Raw genomic sequence first — 17,906 nt, forward strand, 5'->3', positions numbered from 1 at the left:
TAGTTGCAGGTCCTTCTAGTTGTGCTATGTGGGATGCTGCCTCAGCACGGCTTGATGAGTGGTGCTAGGTGAACGCCCAGGATCTGAACCGGTGAAACCCTGGGCCACCGAAGTGGAGCGTGTGAACCTAACTCCTCAGCCATGGGGCTGGCCTGGAAATTTTTGATTAAGTTCGTTCAGGTGATCGAAATTGTCAAATAGGCCATTTTTTGAAGCCAATAGCTACCTTTCAGCAAATCTGTAAAGTGAGAATCACTCACAATATCAATGCTTATTTTTAACCCATAAACTTTAAAATAAAAGCATTCATTTTGAATAGACAGCACACTAAGTACAGAATGGCAGAGAGTAGTACTCTGAACACATTTCTTTGTATAAAGCCAAAAGTAGTTGGTATTGTAGCATTTTGGGATTAGATTCTGCATTTTGAAAACATTATTTAATGTGGAATTTATATCTACAGGCTATATTTTGCATTCAAGAGCTTCTCTGGGAATAAAATATTGTGTTACTTGAATTTCCATTTTTTCAGAATGAACTCTGGTTGTAGAGCCTTTATACTTTCTTGTCATTGCAAATGTATACAGTATTTCTATAATATTTTGTTTCAAAATCTTGATTTACTGATTTGAATCTTTCATTTTTGAGGGTACATTTTTGCAGGACAAATAAGTTTTTTTTAGTCATTTTTCTTCAGGGGCCATAATGTCAGTTATTAGCTAGATGCTAACTGTAGATTTGTTAATCTGTAATGAAAACTTTAGTTAGTACTCTTCTTGATTAGTGTTGTCTCTGTATCCTCTCACAGACCATCAACACATTTACTAATAATACTGTTGAAAGTGCCGTTCGTTCTGTCTTTTTTTCTTTTTGGTTCATTGGTTTAAAATACCGTGTCGGCAATGTCCATGTAGACTGGTAAATACACAGTTCTGCAGTTGTGCTTCGTTTGTTATTTTTTGCTTACAGACACTTTAAAAAGTTAAAATCTTTTGCTGTGTGGTAAGGTGCTGGCATTGTTTATTTGGCCCTATTCCTTTGAAATAACTTTTTCTTGCAAATAAGGTATTTAGTTTGAGGAAGAGAAGAATTATCAGGGTATGGGAATCCAAATTTGAGATCCTTATTAATATTGCTTAACTAGGGATTTAAACTTTTACTTCAATAATTAAAGTTTTGGAAAATTCACAGTTACACTCATACTTGATTAAAGATATTAAAAAAAAATCTACAGTCTTGGGGCCGGCCTGGTGGCATAGTGGCTAAGTTTGCATTCTCTGCGTCTGCAGCCCCGGGTTGTGGGTTCCCATCCCGGGCGCAGACCTACACCCCTTCGTCAAGCCACGCTGTGGTGTGTCCCATATACAAAAATAGAGGAAGATTGGAACAGATGTTAGCTCAGGGACAATCTTCCTCAAGCAAAAAGAGGGAGATTGGCAACAGATATTAGCTCAGGGCTAATCTTTCTCACACACACACAGAAAGTTTACAGTCCTCTTTACTAAATTTACTTATGTTAAATTATTTTTTTTGTTTCTAAAATTAAGATAATCCATTATGGAATTCTGTCATGAATGAGTCTCTTGCTAATTGTTAACATCAAAAGCCAATAAGAGGGGCTGGCCCTGTGGCCGAGGGGTTAAGTTCGTGCGCTCCGCTGTAGGTGGCCCAGTGTTTCGTTGGTTCGGGTCCTGAGCATGGACATGGCACTGCTCATCAAGCTACGCTTGAGCCAGCATCCCACATGCCACAACTAGAAGGACCCACAACGAAGAATATACAACTATGTACCAGGGGGCTTTGGGGAGAAAAAGGAAAAAAAATAAAATCTTAAAAAAAAAAAAGCCAATAAGAAAGAAAAAAGGAAAGAAAGGGATAAGGAAATAAGAAAAGACAAACAATAAAAAATTCACAAATTTATGTTCTAACAGGGATGTCTGATATGAAATGATGCTGCTGATGAGAATAACGATAGCAGTCATATATACTTTATATTTTAGAAAAGTGTGAAAATAAGGGCAAATTAAATTAAAAATAAATATTTTATGTATATATACAAAATAAAGAACTTCATTGATAATAACCCCGTTGTGGAAAACGTAATAATAATTAGACTACCTGAGATGATCCAGTGGGAAGGCTGGGGAGAGCCGCTGTGTAGTCGCTTCTACAAAGTCATGTGTACTCTGTACTTTCTAAAATAATTTAGAAAAAACAGGTGTCCTCTTGTACATATTTAAGTTTACATGTAAAATTTTCCAGTGTAGCATACAATATATAAAAATCAAAGATAATGATTGTTTTTGCCTTAGGTATTTATTCATTCTTCTTTTAAATAAATATGTCTGCTATATACCAGCCACTGTACTCATTTAGGAAATAGAGAGAACAGGACATAGTCTCTACCCTTGAGGTGCTCACAGTCTAGTCAGCAAGAGTCGTGTAAATAAAGAATTAAAATACGTGACATATGCTTTAAAATAGTCATGTACTGATTGTTGGGATGAAAAAGAGAAAAGGGCAACTTTATGAAGATGGAGGGTTTAGGACGAAGGCTTTGTAACCAAAGATAACATTCAAACAGGCTTTGCAGGAAAATTATAATTCAGTATGTGGGAGAGAAGGGAATTCTAGATGTGTGCAGAATGTGGATTGTGAAAGAATATGTCTTTGGGGACTATACTGCTAGGTACATGGAAGGTGGGAGGAAGGGGTGGAATAGTGGAAGCTAGTTGCTGGGGGTCATTTGTAAAGGGCCTTGTATACAGCACGGGTTTTCAACTGATATGTACCACTACTGAGATACTAGTTGTTAAAATATTGAATTGCTTTCATGCAGATTGATACATTTTATTGAGGGAATAAGTTACCTAAAGATGTCGTCCAATGCAATCCTTAGAGGTAAATTATGGATCTTAGTAACCTTGCTGGTGTGGATTAATGTGGTCCTTGGAAGGCACATAGTGACTGGAGTGTCAGTGCCTGCCTGATACTCCAGAGTGTCCTATTGTGTTGGAGGCAATGGAGCAGGCTGTAGTGCAGGTAGTTTTCGTGGCACCATTCTTTTGGGGATGTCCTGAGACATAGGGGTTTCATGCCCTGTGGGAAACACTAGCATCTGTATGCTTATGTGACAATGACATGCAGGCAGCATGCCTAGCTGCCTTCCAGCTGCAAAAAGTGCTGCTGGGTACCAGTGACTAATGACCGTCATTTTAATGAGGAAGATGTTGGGAAAAGCTTGCTATGGTTCTAAAAATGAAATCATGGCCCCATTAAAGGTATTAAATCAACACTTTCTAAAACTCAACAAATGATTTGGAAATTATTAGAATGACTTTATGGATAATTTATGCTACAACTCTTTTTACACAGTAAGCAAATATCTATATATTTACATCTATAGTTTATTTGGAAAAAAGAAGGAAATTTATTTCTAATGTTGGTTTATATATTGATTTGTATATTAATTTTATATGATTGTATCAGTTAAGTATTTAGAATCACCTGTGCCTGTATGCCATGTTAGGAAATTTGAATTTCATCTCTCATTGGCGTGTTTGATCTGCAGTAAAAGGTTTTGAAATAAGAGCATGATAGGGCCTGTTATGTCAATAAATTCTATTGATTTAGTGTTGGAAATTCTAACTAGTGTGAGAATCCTCACCAGTGTATTTCCACTGGTGCTGCCACTGTCTTGTATTCTGGGATCTTGTGTCTTTATCCTGGATTTGTCCTCTGTATTGCTGCACAATACCTTCTTAAAAATCAAATTTAAATCATTCATTCCCTAGTTTAAAGACCTCTTCAGGCTTCCTGTTGCTTTGGATACAATTGAAACTCCTTACTTTTGCATGCAAGGTCCTTCACAGTCTCTCCCCAGCCTCTCTTTCCGGCTTCGTCTTTCACCTCTCCCTTTCACAGGTCTTTCATTTTAGCTATAAGATTTTCACCATTTCTGGAATGTTGAAGTAGGGAAGGAGGCCCTCTCATAAGGGGAATATGTATGGAATAAATAAATAAGTGAATTAATATATCATATATACTATATATCCTGAAATATTTGAAATTGGGACCAAATCAGTCATGCTTTCATTTAAAAAGTTATGCTAAAATCACCTTTTAAAGAGTTGCAGATACCATTAAGGACAAAAACTTTCATTACTCATTTTCTTCAACTTCAATAGGAAATCTTATGGAATTATTTTGGAACACATGCTTCCAATCTGCCACCAGATTTTGCAGCAGAAATTTATATAACCATGCCATAGCTCAAACTGTCTCACAATTTACCATATGTTTCAATATTTCCAATGTTTTCAAACAGTCTCCTCTTGCCCACCCTTTCTAGTTCACATTTCTCAGCTTTGTCCCGGCTCTTATCCCACAGTTCTCATTCATTTCTGTGATTCATGAATAATCCCTGTTATAGCCTTTCATTTTAGAGTCAGTTCTATACTGGTTCTCTTTCCTGAACCATTTTCCAGACTGCTAATATAAGCAATGCTTAATCCTCAGGTTAGAACTATTGATTCTTGGCCTAGCTTCCGCATTCAGTACTTGTTTTCATGGCTGTGCTACTTCTGTCTTTTACTCTGTTTAAATTGACTAGAGTCAGAAACATTATGATTTAGAGTTGGGCTGGCTCCTGTAACAGTATAAAATAGCAGTTCTAGTCAAAATTTCCCTCTTATGAACCCTGTTTTGGTCTGGTTAGAATTTAGAGGAATTTCTATAGTCTAAATCTAATCAGTTAAGATAGCTTTATATAAAAGCTGGATCTTTGTGAATGCAAATACTGCTTTTTCTGATTGTTTTCCTCCTAATCATGTGTTTCCTTAGCTGGTTTCAAGGAGTCAAGGCAGTGCAGTGTGTATAAGCTGCATAAAGGAAAGTCTTTGGCATTAGTCAACTTTGGGTCATATCCTAATTTGCCAGTTAATAGTTGTGTGACCTTGAGCAAGTCACTTAATCTCTTGAATTTTCTGTTGCTTTATCTATAAATTGAGGGCAATAATGCCTGTTTCATAGGGTTGTGGTGAGATGCAAATATAATGCATGTGACATACAGAAGATATGCAATAAACATTAATAGGAAAAAATAGGCACTATACATTTTAGGTTACTTTTTTGGCTACCAGTCTTGTGCTTGCCGTCTCTACTGAAGTTAGATTTGTTTGTTTATATGAAGGTCAGTCTTGAGGTTAGAAGATGAGACTAGAGTGAGAGGAAGAGAGAAGAACACAGGTGAAATTTATCTGGGCATTTGTCCTTGAAGATTTTCTTCACTAAAGGATTTTTGAGATTGTAGATAACAGCAAATTGCCCTCTTGAGAGGCTGAAAGGTGGTTTTTTAATTTTTAATTTTTTATAAACAGCATGCTGAAAATAATCAGACTCTCACCTTTGCTCTATTCTTACCATTAGTAACCTGACAATTGTAATTTTAAAGTCTTTTCATAACTATTTAAAAAGTAATAGTATTTAAAAATTTTGCTTTTGAAATTCTGTAAACAACTTACCCAAATCTAAGCCCTGCTGTTTGGACTTATCATGTAGTTTGACAAGTGTGTATTTCAAGGCTATTCATAACTTTTTCAAATTAATCTAAATAGTAGTACTCTTAAATTTATATCAGTTCTCTTCTGACCATCCTAGGTACTAAAATCATTATCTTTCAAATACTTTCACCTAGAGCACTGATTACATTATATAGAAATAGAAAATTGAGAGATTATTCATTTTATCTCAATTATTATTGTAAAATTTAATAATAACAATAATGGACATTTTTAAATAGACAAAATTCTATATACTTTCACCACCCTACACAACTGTTAATTTTTACATATTCCCTAACAGTCTTTATCTATATGCATACGTTTTACATAGATGCAATTATGATATACATGCAGTTTTATATTTTGCTTAGTACTTTATTGTAAATGTTTTTTACTTATTAGGATCTCATAAATGTCTTTTCCATGAATGTATTTTCTCAACCACCTATGTGACCACCTCTTGTGCCAAGCATATTCAGTTGAGTTCCTTCCACTCTAGTTTTTAATACTTGAAGAACATTTTATTGCAATTGCAAGAAAAAGTTCAGCATTTCACTATTCATTTTTGCTGTATGTTTTAACTTTATCTCTGCCCTGGTGTCAAGCCAAATGAGAGACACAACCCTATTTCTTGGATTCTAAAATTTTACTCATTTCAGGTAACCATGTTCATAGTATTTCTTAGGCGATTTAGGGATGTTGATGAGTTTCCACACAGTGGATAATTCAGAATTGAATTAGACTTTCCCATTCTTTTTTAATTTAATTTTTAGTTTTTAAAAATTATTTTATTGAGAACACATTGGTTTATAGCATTATGTAAATTTTAGGCATACATCATTATATTTTGTCTTTTATATACAATGCGTTATGTTCACCAACAAAAATCTAGTTTCCATCTGTCACCATACATATATGCCCTTTTACTCCTTTTGCCCTCCCCCAACCCCGTTCCCCTCTGGTAACCACCAATCTGTTCTCCTGTATATATGTATGTGTGTTTGTTTGTTTATCTTCCACCTATGAGTGAAATCATATGGCAGTTGTCTTTCTCTGTCTGACTTATTTCATTTAGCACAATACCTTCAAGGTCCATCCATGTTGTTGCAAATGGCACAATTTTGTCTTTTTTATGGCTGAGTAGTATTCCCTGGTGTGTGTGTGTGTGTGTATACACCCCACATTTTCTTTATCCATTCATTCGTTTGATGGGCTCTTCAGTTGCTTCTAAGTCTTGGCTATTGTGAATAATGCTACAGTGAACATAGGGGTGCATATATCTTTTTGAAATATATTTTCATGTTCTTCAGACAAATACCCAGAGTGGAATAGCTGGATCATATAGTAGTCTTATTTTTAATTTTTTGAGAAATCTCCATACTGTTTTTCCACAGTGGCTGCACCAGTTTGTATTCCCACCAGCAGTGGATGAGGGTTCCTTTTTCTCCACATTATCTCCAACACTTGTTATTTGTTGTCTTTTTAATAATGGCCATTCTGATGGGTGTGAGGTGATATCTCATTGTAGTTTTGATTTGCATTTCCCTAATAATTAGTGATGTTGAACATCTTTTCATGTGCCCGTTGGCCATCTGTATATCATCTTTGGAAGAATGTCTCTTCATGTCCTCTGCCCATTTTTTGATCAGGTTGTTAATTTTTTTTGTTGAGTTGTATGAGTTCTTCATATATTTTGGAAATTAACTCCTTGTTGGATATATGATTTGCAAATATTTTCTCCCAGTTGGTGGGTTGACTTTTCATTTTGTTCTTGCTTTCCTTTGCTGTGGAGAAGTTTTTTAGTTTGATGTAGTCCCATTTGTTGTTTTTTCTTTTGTTTCCCTTGCCTGAGGAGACATTGTATTCAAAAAGGTACTGCTAAGACCAATGTCAAAGAGTGTACTGCTTATGTTTTCTTCCAGTAGTTTTATGGTTTTAGGTCTTGTGTTAAGTCTTCAATCCATTTTGAGTTAATTTTTGTGTGTGGTGTAAGATAATGGTCTACTTTCATTCTTTTGCACATGGCTGTCCAGTTTTCCCTACACCATTTATTGAAGAGACTTTCCTTTCTCTGTTGTATGTTCTTGGCTCCTTTGTCGAAGATAGCTGTTCATAGATGTGTGGTTTTATTTCTGTGCTTTCAATTCTGTGCCATTGATCTGTGTGTCTGTTTTTCAGCCAGTACCATGCTGTTTTGGTTACTATGGCTTTGTAGTATATTGTGAAGTCAGGGAGTGTGATACCTCCAGCTTTATTCTTTTTTCTCATGATTCCTATGGCTATTCAAGGTCTTTTGTTGTTCCATATAAATTTTAGGATTCTTTGTTCTATTTCCATGAAACATGTCATTGGGATTCTGACTGGGATTGCATTGAATCTGTAGGTTGCTTTAGGTAATACGGACGTTGTAACTATGTTTATTCTTCCAATCCGTGAGCATGGAATGTCTTTCTATTTCTTTATGTCTTCTTCAATTTCTTTCAGTAATGTCTTATAGTTTTCAGTGTATAGGTCTTTTACCTTGATGGTTAAATTTATTCCTAGGTATTTCATTCTTTTTGTTATATTGTAAATGGGAGTGTATTCTTGATTTCTCTTTATGCTAGTTTGCTGTTAGTGTATAGAAATGCAACTGATTTTTGTATGTTGATTTTGTACCCTGCAACTTTACTATATTCATTAATTTTTTCTAATAGATTTTTTGTGAATTCTTTAGGGTTTTCTATATACAGAATCATGTCATCTGCAAATGCTGACAGTTTTACTTCTTCCTTTCCAATTTCAATCCCTTTTATTTCTTTTTCTTGCCTAATTGCTCTGGCTAGGAATTCCAATACTATGTTGAATGAGTGGTGAGAATGGGCATCCTCATCTTGTTCCTGCTCTTAGAGGAGTAGCTTTCAGTTTTTCACCATTGGGTGTGATATTCGCTGTGGGTTGTCATAAATGGGCTTTGTGTTGATTTATTTTCCTTCTATACACATTTCATTGAGACTTTTTATCATAAATGGATGTTGGATCTTGTCAAGTGCTTTCTCTGCATCTATTGAGATGATCATGTGATTTTTATTCTTCATTTTGTTAATGTGGTTTATCACATTGATTGATTTGTGGGTGTCGAACCCTTCCTGGATCCCTGGAATAAATCCCACTTGATCATGATATATGATCCTTTTAATATACTGCTGTATTTGATTTGCTAATATTTTGTTGAGGATTTTTGCATCTTTATTCGTTAGCGATATTGGCCTGTAATTTTTCTTTTTGTGTTGTCCTTGTCTGGTTTTGGTATCAGGGTAACATTGGCCTCATAAAATGAGTTAGGAAGCATCCTATCCTCTTCAGTTTTTTTGGAAGTGCTTGAGAAGAATAGGTATTAAATCTTCTTTGAGTGTTTGGTAGAATTCATCAGAGAAGCCATCTGCTCCTGAACTTTTTTTTTTATTGGACTTTTGTTTTTTGGGAGGTTTGTGATTGCTGTTTCAGTCTTTTGTCGTTTGTCTATTCAGATTCTCTATTTCTTCTTGGTTCAGTTTCGGGAGGTTATATGATTCTAAGAATTTATCCATTTATCCATTTCTTCTAGGTTATTCAATTTGTTGGTGTATAGCTTTTCATAGTATTCTCTTATAATCTTTTGTGTTTCTGTGCTATCTGTTGTAATTTCTCCTCTTTAATTTCTGATTTTATTTATTTGAGTCTTCTCTCTTTTTTCCTTAATGAATCTGGCTAAGAGTTTGTCAATTTTGTTTACCTTTTCAATGAATCAGCTCTTAGTTTCATTGCTTCTATTATATTTTAGTCTCTACTTCATTTATTTCTGCTCTGACTTTTATTATTTCTTTCATTCTACTAACATGGGCTTTGTTCTTCTTTTTCTGATTTTTTTATGAGTAGCATTAGATTGTTTATTTGAAATTTTTCTTGTTTCTTGAGGCAGGCTGTATTGCTATAAATTTCTCTCCTAGTACCATTTTTGCTGCATCCCATAGGTTTTGGTATGTCTTGTTTTCATTTTCATTTGTCTCCAGGTATTTCTTGATTTCTTCCTTGGTCCAGTAGTTGTTCAGTAGCACGTTGTTTAACCTTCACATATTTGTGACTTTTCCAGCTTCATTCTTGCAGTTGATTTCTAGTTTCACACTGTTGTGGTTGGGAAAGATGCTTGATATGATTTCAATCTTCTTAAATTTATTGAGGCTTTTTTTATTTCTCAGCATATGTTCTATCTTTGAGAATGTTCCATGTGCACTTGAGAAGGATGTGTATTCTGCTGCTTTTGGATGGAATGTTCTCTCTCTGTCTCTCTCTCTATAAAGTCCATCTAGTCTAGTGTTTCATTTAAGGCATCTGTTTCCTTGTTGGCTTTCTGTCTGGATGATCTATTCATTGATGTAAGTGAGGTGTTAAAGTCCCCTACTTTTATTGTGTTGCTGTCAATTTCTCCCTTTAAGTCTGTTAATAGTTGCTTTATATACTTTGGTGCTTATATATTAGGTGCATATGTGTTAATAAGTGTTATGTCTTCTTAGTGAAATGTCCCTTTTATCATTATATATTGTCCATCTTTTTCTTTTGATATCTTTTTTGGCTTGAAGTCTGCTTTATCTGGTGTAAGTATGGCTACACCTACTTTCCTTTGCTTGCCATTTGCTTGGAGTGTCATCTTCCATCCCTTCACTCTGAGCCTATGTTTGTCTTTAGAGCTGAGATGGGTCTCCTGGATGCAGCATATTGTTGGGTCTTGTTTTTAATCCATCCAGCCACTCTGTATCTTTTGAATGGTGAATTTAATCCATTTATATTTAGACTGATTATTGATATATGAAGGTTTTCTGATTGTTCTGTATTTCTGTTGTTTCTTTTTCCTTGTATTTCTGTCTGCCATTTCACTTTGGTGGTTTTCTGTAATATTTTTCTGAGTTTTCTCTTTATTTATGATATGTGACTCTGCTCTGTTTTTTTGTTGTTTTTGTGGTTACCGTGAGGTTTGTATAAAGATCTCATAGATGAGATACTCCCTTTTTTGCTGATAGTGTTTTATCTCCATTAGCCTATGCAGGCTCTGTCCTCTTTCTCTTCCTCTTCTGCGTGTTTTTCTTGTCACAAATTATCCTTTTTTGTGTTGTGATTTTGTGACCAAATTGAAGTGGTTACAATTATTTTTGATGCTTTCTTTCCCTTTAGAGTTTATGTTATAATTAAGTGTTTAGTAATCTATTCTGATATAGAGTTGGATTTTTCTGATTCTGTCTCTTTATCTCCTTGCTCAATACTTTGTAAACTTTTGCCTTTTTGTTTCAGGTAGGAGGGTTCCTTTCAACATTTCTTGTAAGGTAGGTCCAGTGATGATGAACTCCCTTAGCTTTTGTTTGTCTGGGAAAGCTTTTTTTCCTCTTCATTTCTGAAGGATAAAGTATTCTTGGCTGATAGTTTTTGTCTTTCAATATTTTTAATATATCATTCCACTGTCTCCTATCTTTTCGAGTTTCTACTGAGAAATCTGCTGATAGTCTAATGGGGGTTCCTTTGTAAGTTATTTTATTCTTTCTGGCTGCCCTTAATATTCTTTCTTTGTCTTTGACTTTTAATAGTTTTAATATAATATTCTTTGGAGAAGGTCTTTTTGTGATTAGATAATTAGGATTTCTATTAGCTTCATGTACTTGTATATCCAGTTCTTTCCCCAGGTTTAGGACATTCTCAGTTATTATTTCTTCCAATAAGCTCTCTCCTCCTTTCTCTCTCTCTTCTTTTTCTGGGATACCTATTATCCTTATGTTGCTTTTTCTAATTGAGTCAGATATTTCTGATAGAATTCCTTCATTTTAAAAAGGTCTTTGTTCTCTCTCCTCTTCCACCTGAATCATTTCTAGATTTCTGTCTTTGAGCTCACTAATTCTCTCTTCTATATGGTCAGCTCTATTTTCAATGCTTTCTACTTTATTTTTCCTCTCATTAATTGTGTTCTTCATCTCCAGAATTTCTACTTATTTTTTTTTTAGAGTTTCAATCTCTTTGGTTAAGTACTCCTTCTGTTTATTAATTTTATTCCTGAGCTCATTTAACTGTCTTTCTGAGTTTTCTTGTAATTTGTTGAGTTTTTTCATGACAGTTATTTTGAATTCTCTGTCAGTTAGATTATAATCTTCTGCGATTTCAAGTTTGGTTTCTGGAGAGTTGTCATTTTCTTTCTGTTCCACTGTGTTACTGTAGCTGTTCATGGTACTTGATGAGTTGATCCTCTGCTGGTGCATTTGTGGTAGTAAATACCTTTCTTCTTTGGGTAAAGCTTTGGTTACTTTGGTTCTGAGCTGCTTCTGGTTGTATTTGAGAGCCTGCACTTTCCACCTTCCACTGCCTCTGCTAGAGGCATCATCAGTGCTCTCCTTGTGCTGTTTTTGCCTCTGAGGTTGCTGGTGCCTTGCTGCTTATGATTTTGCTGCAGTCTCAGGTGTTGCCTCTGGAGTCACCAGGCTTCAAGCATTTCTGCTGCTCCTGGGGTCACCTGGGTCTTGTGTCCCTCCACTGGCTTTCCACAGGCTTGGGTGCTTCTGCCCCATGCCCTACCTGTGCTGCTACTCCCAGATTGTCTGGGAGTGCTGACAGCTGGTGCCAGGGGTGCTGGGTTCATAGTCGTCACTGGTGCTGCCAGGGGCCTGGGGTCTTGTATGCAGCCCCTGCTGCTAGTAGAGCCAGTTTCAGGGGTGCTGCCATGGGGGGCTGGGTCATGGATTCTGCTGTGGTTTCTGTAGCCTCAGGTCACAGGTGCCACCCACCACTGCTGGAGGTGTGACAGCGGCTAAGCCATGAGTGAGTGTTGTTGCTGCCCATGCAGTACCTGGTCACTGGCATGTGCTGGTTTACTTTGATACCTCAAGTCAGGGCATCACTCCTCAGCTGGGAAAATCCTAGTTTTGGATACTGTTCTCACTGCTGGAAAGACTGGCACCATGCTGGAGGAGGGGGAAGGGCTGGGTCACTGGCTTCACTCTGTGTCCTGAGTCTTCAGGGCATGTGTGCCACCCTCCATTGCTGGGGTGAGGGCAGGAGTTAAGCTGCTAGTGCCACGTCTGCCACTGCAGCCCAGCCTTTGTTTGCTGGTGCACGCTGCTGGTGTGAAGATCACGTTTTGGATCGCTGCTGCCAGGGTTGGGGAGGGGGCTGCTCCCCTAGTTCCACTGTCTCTCAGAAGTCCAGTCTACTCATCTTCAGATGTATAGATGGATGGATCTCTCTAGCATTTTGGCATGCTGTGCAGGGAGTTCTTTGTTGACCAATGGATGTCTGGTTGTAACTTAGAAGGGAGAGACAAAGGGAACAACTCACTCTGCCATGATGCTGACATCACTTGTGTGGACTTTCCCATTCTTAAAAAGTCTCCCAGCATGTCTGCTCACTTGTCCCACTTATGGCCATGTTGTTAGCCCTGCCTCCTTTTGCTCTCCTTTCCTTTTCTCCTCCATTTCCTCTCCTCTCTCCAATTTCTATTAATGTTTATACATGTCAGGTTAGCTACATTTTAATTTTTTCCTTTCAATCTATTCTCTTGGAGTTCCCCTTCCATTCTGAAGTAGCTTATCAAGGTATTTCCCTAAATGTACACAGTTTCTTCCTAAAGAAAAAATCACCAATATCACTTGGCAAAGTATTTTTTCTGCATTCTGTTGCACAGGTTTTTCCATAAATTGTTGTTCAGTTGATTTTGATTGGTTTTTAGAGGATTCCTTTAGACTATAAGTTTACTTAGACCTGAGTAATATTAAAATTTGGGTGAGAGTTTTACTTTATCCTCTTAAGAGAAAGGTTAAGGAACACTAAGTTGACATTATAATTAAATTTCACTGGTTGTTTTAAGGTTTATATGGAATAGAATGATAACCTTGATTAACAAATCCTCTGAGAAGATAGCTCCTTTATAACAGCCTCAGTAAAAGAGAAAAAAAAATCATTAGTCTCGTGAAACAGGATTGTTGTGATTCTTGTGGCCTAAAGACAATGTTTTTAAGGGCAATGCAGTTTCTATTTATCTGCCCAAGTTTGATGATAAACAGTGCTTGGCGTAGGTAAAATAGTGAACTTCGTAGAACCTATCTTGCGTTCTTCCTGGTTTCCTCATTTGATACTTTTTCCCTATTTGTGAATGACTTCTTTGAGCATCTACTACTCTCCTATTCTTTAATCTTCTCTCCTCAATCTCTAGCACATTAGAAAAATAGTAATCATTTATATTTTCCCAAATGGCAAATAATAATAAAATAACCTTAAAATTTCCAACTGGCTAATAATAAAGTTAAAACATTAAGCAGATATTTATTTACGGGTTAAACCAGTTATTAATAAGTTATGTTTATATGGAGACTGAAGACAGGAGTTGTGTGTGATATATCTATCTATCTATTTCTTTTTGAGGTTAGCACAGTGCCTGACACATAGTAGGTGTTCAACAATGAATGAATGAATGAATTAAAGACACTTTGTTTAAAGAGTTCCAAGATACTGATAGAAGATATGAAAGAGTACAAAGTCAGGGAATTTTAGACCATTATTAGAAATACTCTAAAAGCTGACCCTGAAGATAGACCTGAATTAATCATTTTGGTGTAGCCAGAAATGAGGATGTGGGGTGTGTGTGTGTTTGTGTGTGATAGAGAGAGAGAGAGAGAGAGAGACAGAGACAGAGACAGAGAGAGACAGACATACAAAGAGAGAAAGAGAGAGATATGGAAGGAGCACATGAGAGGTAGTTTACTCTTCACCATAGAGGAGAAAGAGTAGATGTCTTGAATCTTCAGTATCCATTCTATGTTAAAGTATTCCCTGCCAAACTGTGCAGGTTGTACCTTCAATTTTGGATTGAGCATCAACTCACTTGCCACCTGTCATTTGCCTAGGAAAGATGTGATTGATTTTGATTCCAGACACTTCTCTGGAGGAAGAAGGACAGAAGACAAGAAAGTATGTGGGGACTACAGAGTGCATAGGAAGGTCTTACCCAAGGACTGAAAAGGACTTTGTGCATGCATGTGTACATGTGTGTATATGTGTGTGTGTGTGTGTGTGTGTGTGTGTGTGTGCGTATGATGAGTTAGGATTGAGTCATTCTGTGACCACTGGTTATTTTCTTTATTTCTGTATTGAATAAGGAAAACAGATAAGTTGAGGATGGGCCAGTAGGCAGGAATCAGATTAGGCAAGGTCTTAAATGACATGGCAAAGAGTTCAGTTTCATTTTAAATATAATGGCAACTTAAGGGAACAGGGTTGAGTGGTATGATGTGGGGAGAAGTGGTAGTAGAGAGTGTTTTAGACTGGGGCAAGAGAAGTAGAAGGTTTCTGGCTCAAACAAGAGTTCAGTTTCAAACAAAGGTGAAGTTTGGTTTGTGATCCCGAGTGAATAGATGAAGTTGAGTCTTCCAGATACAACTTGCAGTTGTTTTCTCAACTTTTTAGATGAGTTAAAATATCTTGACATTGTCTTATTGCTATCTTCTAAAACACGTACTAGGATTTTCTTGTATACTATGGGATAATGATGACACATTTTGAAATGATACATGAAATATAACTTAAAGCTGTGAATTAATAATTTCTGTTTTAATTTAAATTGTCACTTGCCTTGAGTTTTTTTTGGGCTAAGATGATGCTGCCGCTCAAGTGATGAATTGTGGTGGTGTTTACAGAAAATATTTTCTGATGTTCACAATCGTAATTATAATAAAAATTGGATTTTAGTAAAGAGTTACAGTTTCTGAAGAAATTATTGTTTTTGTACTTGAACTGCTGATTATTTAAATTGAAAATGTTCCAACCTCTTTTGTCCTGTCAGTCTAATAAATGATGACATAGATACTGTTTATATACTCAAGAAATAGGACAAGAAGAAAGAAAACAGGAAGTGAAGAGAGAAGATAGAGAAGTGGAGTGGATGAATGAGAAGGAGGAAGAGTGGACAAAAGAGACACAAAAATGGAGAAGTAGAAAAAGAAGAGACCTATGCCACTGAAAGTTGTGTAATTAGGAAAACAAAAGCCACCCTAAATATTTGCAAGGGAATTTACTATAGGGAGTTAATTACCAAAGGTATTGGTTGGGCTGGCGAAGCAAAAAGTGGATGATGAATTTACCAAAAGATCAGCAACTGCAGGATGCCACTGTCACGCCTAGGACTAGCAGAGAAAAAGTGAAAATGGTGTTAAACAGAGCCTGTCAGTCCTGTGATGCTAATATTGTTGGAGTACCACAGCTACTCTTGGAGCTGCTGCTGCTTTGCAGAAAGTCCAGGAGCCTGCGCTTCTATGATGTAGACAGCCTATAGTCTTGATGATGCTGTACTTACTTCAGAGGATGCTGGAGTCTGCAGTCGCGCACTGCTACCCCTACCAGAATTGCACTCCTGTTGCAGAAGCCAGTATTTGCATGATAGTTATCTGGTGCTGTACTGTTGCTGGAGTCAGAGCCCGTGATCAAACTTCTGCTGAGGTTCTTGGAATATTGCTGCTGCCTCTGCAGGAACTAGAAACAGAAAGAAGAAAATAAAATGGTTTATCTTCTCCTGCCATCTAATTTTCACCAGTGTTTCCTAGTGGCAGAACTTAGTTGGAAACCAGCTATCAAGGGAGTGTGAGAAATGTAGTCTACAGGCTTCTAGCCCCCTGATATAAAAGGAGAACATAGAAGGGCAGGAATGGAGGTAAGAGCCAACAAAGAACCAAGACAGAGAAAAGTTATAAAATATTGGTTCTTTAATCATAAGAGAAAAAAAGCATTTTGTAGCTTTTCTGAGCAATGTCAAGACCCTTTCTTCCTTTTTTTCTGGTTGAAAGAAATGATTAAGTTATAGGAACTAGTAGAAAACCTGGAAGGTGAGGTATCAATTACTTCCAAGTATTTTAGTTCCAAGCAACAAAAAAATGGACCCTGGTTAACTTAATAAGAAAATGAATTTATTATAGGGGTATTGGATAGCTCTCAGAAAAGTGGAATAACTAGTCACTGGAAAAGATAGAAATTGGGGTAGCTCTGGATAGCTAGTTTGCAGAAACTAGTGGATGTTACTTATTCAAGGTGCTACTTGCTGTTTGTATGAATCAGCTTCTCCAGCTTCTGCTTAAAGTTCATATTACCAGTAGAGAGGCAGTCTGGCTTACTTTTGGTTAGTTGGCCACCCTTGGTCAGGGAAGAAGATGGCACCTTGATTGACAGCTACATCAAGATTATTTAGTAGTTGAGGACTCATTTGTCAAATTAATTTTGAGGTGTTAGAGGAGAATGGATACTAGGCAGGTAAAACCATAGTAACTGAACCTTGTTTTGGATTAGTAGTAGGTAGCTCAAGATCATAGCCAAAAGTTCTGGAGTACTTAGTATATAATAGGCACTCTGATCTCTTGTAATAGTATATTTGAGGAAGTTGTCATTATTATCCTCATTTTACAGATGAGAGAAATTGAGAGGTGCACTTCTGGTGATGGTGGATTAGGCAATTTGGACTAACTCTCCCACTGAGAACAACTAGAAAAGCTGGATCAAATATAAAAATCATCTATTTGAAGGTATCAGAGAGCTAACACATCAAAGAAGACTATGGAGACAAGATCTTGAAGAAGAAGGAAACCCAAAGAGGTGAGCTTGGCATGTGAGGCTTTTTTCCCTTAGGAGAAACTTCTATTTCCAGTAGAGGTGACTGAGAGGCTGAGAAGATGAGAAGAGCTTTTGACACATTTGTGGAATGGGGCTAAGGGAGCAACAGTTTGAGTTCAGAATCCACCAAGAAGGGAGATTTCTGACTAAATCCCCTAGGCTTTGGGTTGGGACCCTGAAGGGCTATGATTTAGGAATAAGGGTGAATCAGAAATAGAATGGTCTACTTATAAGATAAAACCCAGCTTAGAATTATCCTTATCATTGATTAGATTAAGGATATCCAGGATTGTTAATGACTCTAGCCACCTCTTAAAACAAAAGTAAATCCTTTCTGGAGGAAGATAACATCATCCTAGGCCTCAAATAATTTCTACAGATTTTACATAAAATGTCTTGCATGCACACAAAAATAACCAGGCACATAGGAGACAAGATCATATGACTGAAACTAAGAGAAACAAAGACCATAGCAACAGACTAACAAGGGGTTCATATAATGGAGTTCTCAGATGCTCAATAGATCAAGCAGACAAAAAATTAGTAACAACATAAAATATGTAAACAAAATGATTAATGTGTTGTACCTTATGACATATATAGAGCACTGCAGAATACATATTCTTTTCATGTGCATATGGAATACCAAAATTGATCATATCCTGGATCATAAAGCAATTCTTAGCAAAAATCAGACAATTA

At 36.6% G+C, this 17,906-nt stretch overlaps 1 protein-coding gene and 1 long non-coding RNA gene across 34 annotated transcripts in view; both read left to right on the forward strand.

Annotated features, from left to right (window-relative positions):
- Positions 1–17,906, forward strand: part of RIMS2 (regulating synaptic membrane exocytosis 2) — a 572,519-nt gene that overhangs the window by 20,165 nt on the left and 534,448 nt on the right. The gene's annotated exons all lie outside the window — the stretch shown is intronic.
- On the forward strand, positions 15,391–17,140 carry LOC138915416 (uncharacterized). The gene is made up of 2 exons (XR_011421333.1): positions 15,391–16,254; positions 17,001–17,140. It is a non-coding gene; the product is annotated as an uncharacterized lncRNA (long non-coding RNA).

The sequence above is a fragment of the Equus caballus genome, chromosome 9, assembly GCF_041296265.1.
Source record: "Equus caballus isolate H_3958 breed thoroughbred chromosome 9, TB-T2T, whole genome shotgun sequence".
Lineage (NCBI taxonomy): Eukaryota > Metazoa > Chordata > Mammalia > Perissodactyla > Equidae > Equus > Equus caballus.